The sequence below is a fragment of the Nyctibius grandis genome, chromosome 1 (assembly GCF_013368605.1).
Source record: "Nyctibius grandis isolate bNycGra1 chromosome 1, bNycGra1.pri, whole genome shotgun sequence".
Lineage (NCBI taxonomy): Eukaryota > Metazoa > Chordata > Aves > Nyctibiiformes > Nyctibiidae > Nyctibius > Nyctibius grandis.
In genome coordinates this window covers 24,449,254-24,458,304 of record NC_090658.1, presented here as the reverse complement: position 1 = coordinate 24,458,304, position 9,051 = coordinate 24,449,254, and positions in this window count along the sequence as shown.

Below are 9,051 nucleotides of genomic sequence, written 5' to 3'. Positions count from 1 at the left end.
ATGTTGCTTTTTTCATGGGGATGGACCTGTTGACCTGGTTGTGGTTTATGAGAGTTTTGACATTTTTTCTCCTTCCTAAATTTGGAGGAACTTAGACCCTTTTGTCATTTCTAATCTCTGTTGTACTGGCTTCAGCAGCAATCTTCCCAAACTCTGTTTTTAATTTTGTGTTAGGAACAACTGAGAAGCTTCAATATCTGAACTGGTTGGTTTTCTAAAAGTAGTATTTTTAACGTACAGCTAACCTTGTGTTTGTGGTTCGTACATAATCTACCTGCCTCGGATATCACTGACAAAAAAAATGGAGCTTCTCTCATTTCTACCAAGTCAGGAAAGGATGCTGTTATATAGTCCTTTATGTACACTTTCTTGGCTCCCTGATGTACTAAAAAAGGGACCTCAGTCCATTGAAATAATACAAAACCTCAGCTGATAATGGAAGTGGTATGTGATTTTCTGTGTACATTTTACACCAGAAGGTACAGTGCCTATTGTATGTCCCCATTTAAAACTCAAACACAATGGCTCATGCAGGTGGACAGTGACCTGCCAATGAAGTTTAAGACAGCACAGACTTCCACAAGTCTGCAGATTAATGAGACAGAGAACTATCTTCTTTTTTACCCACAAAAGGCTACTCATGCATTCAGAATGTGCTGCAGACTAAAACCAAAGTTCAGCTCGCCACAGGAGTGGAGAAGAAACGCGAACAGGATACACCTCAGAAACAGCCCAGCCCTTATGGAAAACTCCTGTGGAATTTAACACAAAATGATAAGCTTTCTGCAGCTTTTTTTTTTCTCTTGTACCATCCTGTAGCTCAGATACCTCTGCTATTAAATTCTACACAATGGCTCAAAAAAGTTCATATAAAAGAGGTAACGCTCCATAGGTTTTAGAGTAATTTCTGCAGTGTTCTGTCACATTTCTATACGACCCCCTTGTTTCTATTCCAGTTACGTTACCTAGAACTTTTCACAAAAGACCTATCTTATAACAGGCCCTTTCCCTCTCTATCTGTTTTCCTTTAAGTATAACAAAATGTGTATAGAGGTATGTATTACAATGCGTACTTCTTACAACTCCATGATTTTAGGTGTACTACCACATGTGCCAAAGGCATTATTGGTCTTTTGGCTAGTAAGCTAAGTAAACTAGTAAGAAAACCAGACAAATATAAACAGCAACTGCCTTCTCATCTTGATTAGGCCAATGAAATAATATTAGTGTGGAAAAGGGGGAAAAATGAGCTTTCAGTCTTTTTCTTTTATTATAATTTTGAAGCAAAGCCCAAATTATAAACACTTACAGAAACCTTAATTTGTGAATGTCCTCTCAGGAAATTATGTTGCAAGATAAAGTAAGTTGTGCATGGGTTAATTTAGGTCCTCAGATAAATAAAAAAGTCTTCAGGACATGTTTGGCACATCATAGTCCTACAATTCTGATGTCATTCATATGTGTCTGTCCTTCTGGAATACAGTGACAGTTGTCTTAGGTGTTGACTCAAGCAGTTCCATGAAAATGAGCTGCTTAATATTTGTCAATGGACACAAAGACAGCAGGTACTTCAAGACTGACAAATCAGCTTTTAAGGTATTTTTGTTGTCTTTTCTTTTTTCCTCTCCCATCAGTCAAAATTTTCACAAATTGCGCTTAGCCACCTCTTACCCTCCTATGGCTGCACCAGTGAGCTCTATTAGTGTCACTGTTTCTGTGTTCCCACCCTGTTACCTCCTGAACAGACTCTGGATCCACCTAGGGAGGGTCAGATTGTGGTGGGAATTTGGACACTGGAGACCCAGACAAGCTGCTAACAGCGCTCTGCCAGTGACCCAAACTCAGAGCAAGTTAGGTTAAAAAGAAACAGTTCCATGAAACTTATCTCAACAGAGGCTCAGATGGCAGAACTCTGCACAACCCTGCATCTGCCTCTTCCTCATCCTAGGGCTTGATGGGGAGAGCTGAAACAGAAGATTAATATAATCTGATACCTTTTTAACCAGAAGGTGGTAATCCACCATGGAAAGATAGTTCAGACTATTGTTTGAGCTAAAAATTAGAGGCCAAATTAATTTAAAATGGACTGGAAAAATGGCAGTAATTTAAATAGAATTTTTCATTTTAAAGTTCACCTAGTTAACTGTGTTATAACAACATTGGATTCGCTAGTCCCTGTTTGTCATGGTCATGGCTTCAAACATGAAATTGTCTTCACCTATGTTGCTCAGAGGGAAGGAGGCTGCAAGGAATTCTATATGACTTTATGACGAGCAATACAAACTACAGTGACTAAAGAAACACTGTCTAAGAAATAGCTTTCATTACTCAGTTTTTGCATTTACAGAGGTAGTGATTGAAATAAGTAACTCGACATCTATGAAGGCAAATGCTGGGTATAATAAGAAACGTACAGAAGACTAAAAGTTAAAGTCATTGAACGAGTGAAGATCCCATGGTCTATTATTTTCTTTCTATTCTATGAATTTCATAGAGTAGCCGTGTTCTAATCTTAAAAACAGGCAGGAGATGGAAGCATAAAGCAAAGTTGCAGGTTTAACTTATCAATTTGAGACAAGTATTTTTAGTCACTGATTCTTGACACAAAGATTACACATGCCAGCTTTTGTGGCTTGAAGAGAAGTGGCCCCAGAAAGGTTTATTGAAGGCAAAATGTCTTTAGAAATGACTCATGGGAAAAATGCAAGTTACAGCAATCTTCCTTGAGACAACTAACTTGATTTGTTAAGAAACTATTTTCTGTCAGTTTTGACTCATCAGGAGCTTATTTAGCTCATAAGGATGCCTTTGATGGTGTAGAAAGATCTCTGAATACATGAATCACAATTCAATACCATCCAAAGCATCATCAGAGGTCATATAAAGGGATAAGTTCAATCTCCCAAAGCGTTTATGTGGATAATGTATCCACTTAGTTTTATTATAAAATCTTTATTTCATTCCTGAGACTACAATATCTTGTCTTACTGCTTTCATGATTGTTTCAATTCATCTAGTTTCTGCATATCTTTGAGTATTTACTTTTCATTTTTTACATAACTCCCTTGAGAAGCAGCTTTGCGTTGACTCATTTTCTTTCTTTCCTTTCTTTAAGAAAGTTTTGTCTCTGTAGATTTGCTCTGAAGATGTTTGGAATTGATGAGCTGTGACTTCAACACTGTTTCCCAGACTGACTTGAGCAATAGAGTCTCATTCATGTCACGAGTGTGTTTGCTGAAGTTGGTACTATGGGTCCAGCTGAACACAGTTTTCAACTGTTAATACTGTAATCCTAGTGCATCTTCTGCTCTCTGTCTTTGATGATTTAAAATATTTCTTGAAGTACAGACAAGCCCTACTCCTCTTCAAGCACTGCAGGAAAAGTACCATATTAATCTTTGGGGATGCTGATTTCTGTTTCTAGTTTTCTAGCGTTTGGAGAGATCCTGACTTTCTGTTAACACAGTCATTATCAGGACAGAGTTTATGGTTGATATATTTGTCGATGCACTCCTGTTTTGAATTTTATTATTTTAATGAAACAGATTAAGAGAAATCAAAACAATATATTTTTACTTTCATTTCATATTTGCACCAAATCCTTGGGTGGATCCAAACCCAATCTGGACATTACCCAGATCTGTTGCTGAACAGCCTCATTTTCTCTCTTATATATTGGGATTTTCCAAATTGTTGTCTTAAAGAAAATTTGCTTTTCCATCTGGTCAATCATATCTGCTACACTGGTGTCCCTACACGCCTGGGCCCTACAGTCCATTTACCCTGTGCAGTCCAGGTGCCCCAACCACATGGGAGTCTGACAGCTCCCAGTCCCATGTAGCTTTCCTTTCTCACCACATTCACAGGCTTCTCAGTCACAGAAACCTGCAGGACAGTCACACTAGTTCCCCTAGTTTTATCACTATTATTATTATTGCCATTGCCAGTCTCTTAACTCTGAAAGCTAATAAGCACTGCTAATGAGCAAGGAAGAAACAAATATTTATCCAAATGTATTTGCTCTGAATCTAAAATACTTTCACAATGTAAATCTCCACAGTGCTAAATACGTGAAATCCCTGATCAGTTCACACCAATAGCTTATTCTCTGGCTTGGTTCTGGACCGCTCCAAGTACATCGCCAAAACAGTGCCCTGGCAGTTTGGCAGATGGTTTCCTCCAGAAAGCATTCCCAAAGGCAGTACAGACAAGACTGCATCGTGTTATCTCCCTTCCCCATCCCCATGGCCCAGGGGACACAGTGAGCCTGCTGCGAAGAGCGATAGGTGCGGGCAATGTGGACGGGAGCCGGACTGAGCCCCATAGCCATGGGCCAGGGCTGCGCCCCAGGTCCTCTCCTAGTAGCAGTGTAGACTCAGCCAGCTGCTAACAGCATCACTCCCAAACACATTTTAGCTCCCAAGCACGTGGCTGAGGTGCAACTTCTTTTTAAATAACTATTTCACTAAGTGTAAAGGTAATATAGTATGGGGCCTGATTGATAGCTGTCTTCCTATTAACCTGAAATAGGCACAAGGCTACTTTCGTTCAAAGCAAATCTCCCAGGCTTTGACTACTTTTTTTTTCTCACCTTTTAAGCAAAAAGGATGACAAACAAGCAAAACCACCACCAAAAAAAATACTTGCAAGGAGTGAGAATTCCCCAGGTTATTGACTGTAATAAAAATACTCTACATTTGGCTTCATTTTCAAACGCACTCTGTACCCGCAGCTCTCACTGGTACCAAATGCAAAGCTGGGAGAGCACTGCATTTCTGTATAAACACATGTGGAGGCCCTCAGCTGCTTCTGGTGTGATGCCTCTCAGTGTAGGGTCACTTACAAATAGTTAGTACTCTGCTGGACCAGATTTCATCTTCTGAAATAAAAGTGCCTGTCATCTGATGATGGATGGTGGCTCTTCTCTCAGTAAAAGTCTATGTATTCTCAGCTTCTGTCCATGTAGAAAAGCAGTCACAGACCAAAAGGCAGAAGAGGTGGCTGAGAGAGAAACCATGAAATATTGAATTAGCCTGCTGAAAGATGGGCCCCTCGGTCAATAGGGAACACCAGAAAAGGGAATAAGAGGAAGCTGGTATCACTCCTACTCCTACCTGGAGCATACTTAAAAGAAGGCTTTTTGGTTTCCAGAAGCCACCCACTCAATGCTTTTTAGAGCACTGGGTGTAGCCAAATCATTTGTGAAGTTAAACTGGGACAACAAGAAGGTAAGAACAATATTAGTTATCATTAAAGAGACACCTGAAGATAGCAGAAGAATTAACTCTTTCCTTCCCCTTCTCTCTCCTCTCAGCTATTACTTTATTTTGTATGAAGCAGAGATTAGAAGAAGGAATAGTGGCCTACAGCAAAAGGAAGAAAAAGGGGAATTATGATGCACAGAAAATTGAAGCTTAAGGTCTGTGCATATCCAGCAAGGCAAAAAAAAAGGACAAAAAATAAAAGAGTATTTAAAGTACATTATACACAGAAGAAATCCCAGCAATGGAATTAGCCAGTTACTAGATGAAGGGTGTAAAATCATTAATAATGAAGAAAGCCATATTCAATAAACACGTCTCTCCTCAGTTTGGAAAAAGTAGGATGCCAGCAGTATCATATCGGGCAGCCGAAGCCTTTTTCAGTCCATTAGTAACCAAATAGGATGTTAAACATCTACTTGTGATAAAAACCTGTAATTCATCAGGCCCAGATAATTTACACCTGAGGAGTCTCAAATAGTTGTTGGAGGAGATTCTTCCTTCCACACGTTAATTTTTAATGGGTCTTGAAATAATACAGAAATTCCAGAAGACTGGAAGAAGACTGCTGTTTTGCCAGTATTCAGCAAGGACAAACATGATGACCTTGGTAAATATAAGCCAGCTAACCTAACATCAAACTGGAGAGGAGGTGAGGGGGGAGCAAAATAATAGAATATGGGATTCAACAGATAAAGAATGAAAGGACAGGAAGTAATTAATGCCAGTCAGCATGGTTTTATGGAAAATAGGTCTTGTCAGACAAACCTGATTAGATTACAAATTTGGCTGGAAAGATAACTGGCTCAATGTGATATACTAAGACATTTGTAAGACATTTGATTTAATTTTGCAAAACATTCTGATTAAAAAAAATCATATTGTGCAGTCTCAGTGAAATATCCACTAGTAGAACAGTGGTCTCGTTAAGCAGCGAATCTCAAAAATGACTTATCACTGGGAGGGAAGTCATCACTGAATAAAGATATTTTTAGCAAGGCTGGAAAGGGGTCAGTCTTAGGCCTGGCACTTGAGCATTTTTGTTGCTGAGTTAAATATAAATTACTGTTGATTATACTGTTAATGCAATCTTCACACATATAAATAGAAAAGCAACCAATATGTATATAGATGTGATGTTACATCTTTATACAGTATTGGTGTGGCTACTGAAATGCCAAACAGTTTCAGTGATTATATGTTTTATAAAGCTGAAAAAAATCGGAGGTTTGGAAAATAGCTGCAAAAATCATTGTGAGAGCTGAAGAAAACACCTTACCATGAGAACTTTAGAGAATATGGAGAGATTGCTCGATTACAGTGTGTAAATACCTCCATCAGCAGAAAAGCAGCTCACCCACTTTCCTTTTCCAGCACCCGAGGGAGCTGGGACAAAAGAGGTACACAGTCTTTCTTTGTCTTAGGGCCCAGGTCACCCTGAAGGGTTTCTGTTTCCACATCAGTAGCAGGATAGGTAAAGCAGAGCCAGGTGGCAGTGGGGTGTCCCCCATGTCGGGAGGTGTGCCTGACCTACTACACACGGCAGTACTCATATAGGTCGTCTGCATCTGTGAAGGCTCCAAGACTTTTCTCTTGCCTGTAATCCCTCTCCAAGTAAAAGGGCAGATAAAATGACCCTGGATAACTCAGGAAATGTCCTGGCCAATTATCTTAGGGAGCCTCAAGGAGTTATCAGAGGATCAAAGACACTTCTCTAGTCTTCAACGCAGAAAAGTTGCAGCTAGGTGACAAAAGGAGAGGCAGGGGAAGAATGTGACAACTTAATGATTCTATAGTAGCATCAGGTAAGATCCTCAGCTGGAGCGAGGAGGTGCCGCTCCTTCAAAGTCAGTGGAGAGACACTGATTTACACCAGTGGAGAATCTGACATGTTATATTTTTTTATTTGCTTGAGTCCTGCCGTGGCTCCATAAGCAAAGGTTAATGCAGGTCTGCCAGGGGCAGGCTGGAGTTAACACAGAATGGCAGTTGTGAGGTTGCTGATTCTGATAAAAGCAAATAGTGAACTGCAAGCATCTGAGTGTTGAGTGTCACATTCACACCTAACAGCTGCCCTTGCCTGTTCCCCACAGTCATCCAGCTCTGTCATCATGATATGTTCCTGAAACCACATTTGTGCTGCTGTCACTTTTTGTCTTTGGAAATTCGTGTACAGGCTTTCCGTAATGACATCTAAAAATGCTTGTAAACTTGTAATGTGTGGATTAAAATATATTTAACCTAGACAAATCACTCCCATAGATTAGGCAGAAACTTGAGTCTTTACTTCTTCTAGGTCTGCACTCTCCCTTGTAAAGACTTGCAGTAGGGAGTAGTAGAAGGTATCTGATGAGTGAGGGTGGAGAAGAGTTTGTTCCCTTCATTAAAAAAAATGGGGAACTTCTTTCTAGATCTCATTTTACTACCACAGATGTCTCTAAAGAGATGAGACAGAAACCTCTATGGGCTTGCCTGGCTTCTCCATTTCCACCAGCCCTCTTTGGTTGGGAATAGCCTGACTATCAACAGAGCCAGGGCATCTCTAAAGCATTTTTGTCTGTGTATCAGTACTGGTAATGTCAATACTGTCAACATGTCAACAATCCGTGGCATAGATGTGGAAGATAACATGAGGGCAGATTTTGAATGTCAACCCCAGGCCCCTCCAGGGCTGGGGGCTGGGAACTGGGAGCACACCAGCCTGAGAGACGCGCCGGTGATGTGCCATGCTTGCAGCCCCTACTGAATTCCGAACTCATCGTCATCCCTGAACTTCCACCTCGCAGGTTCCTTCCTAAAAGTGATTAACTGCACTTTTCCTCTTTGAAAGGCAGCATTTCCCACCTCCTGCTGAGTTTTTACCTTCACACTTAATCTCTGGTTCACAAAGAATACGAGAGACTTGCACTCACCTGCTGAAAAGGTACGATCCTCTGAACCCAAACTACCCATAAATCGCCAAGATACCAGAAGCAGCTGCCTAGCTACAGCAGGGCAGAGTTTAAGGTGAGCCATGAAATCTGCCCACAAAGACTATTAAACCAGCTTATACTGAATTTTTTGTTATTTGGATGGTAGAACGGGATGTGCTTCCAGCTGCCCCAGCTATCCTGTTGTCAATACCTGCACTGGCCAGGTGAAACCAGCCGATGGTACCAATAGTTTGGGGAAAAAAAAAAAAAGAAAAAAAGGACAAGGTTAGTAAATCAGATCTCTCTGGAAATAATGGCATTAAATATAGAAAATGTTATATATGGTTTCCTTTGTCCTTTCTCTCCCCATAGGCTGCTGGCCTATGATCGTTCCTTGTACCTACCCTGTAGCTGATTTTATTGTTTATTCCTAGCTCACTCCCCAGTTTGCTCGGGGCCCTGTGTCTTAGCAAGTGACTCCCTGCTCCCTTTCCAAGTTCAGAACCTCTGTGGCTAAAGTCTGTGGTGACACGTAACACAAAAAGACAGCTTTGGGCACAGGGCGCGCAGCCGTTCCCAGAGAATAGAGTCTGCAGTTCGGCGGTACCGTTTCTGGAAGATTAAGTGATTAAGCCTAACTAAAAGTGACTAACAGGGATGGATCTTTCCCTGCAAAACACACACGGTTTTCCATAGAGCGGCTCCAAGGTTGTGAGTGAAGGTGAACAGCTCTGCTTCTAAAGACGCCTTAATTTTAAGAAATTCAAAGAGCAGGCACGACACTTTGTTCTGTGACTTTCTTAAACCTGTACCCTACTTCACATCCTTTCATGAGCTGTCATCTTTCATATTTAAAACAGACATAATGGAAGTTAAAG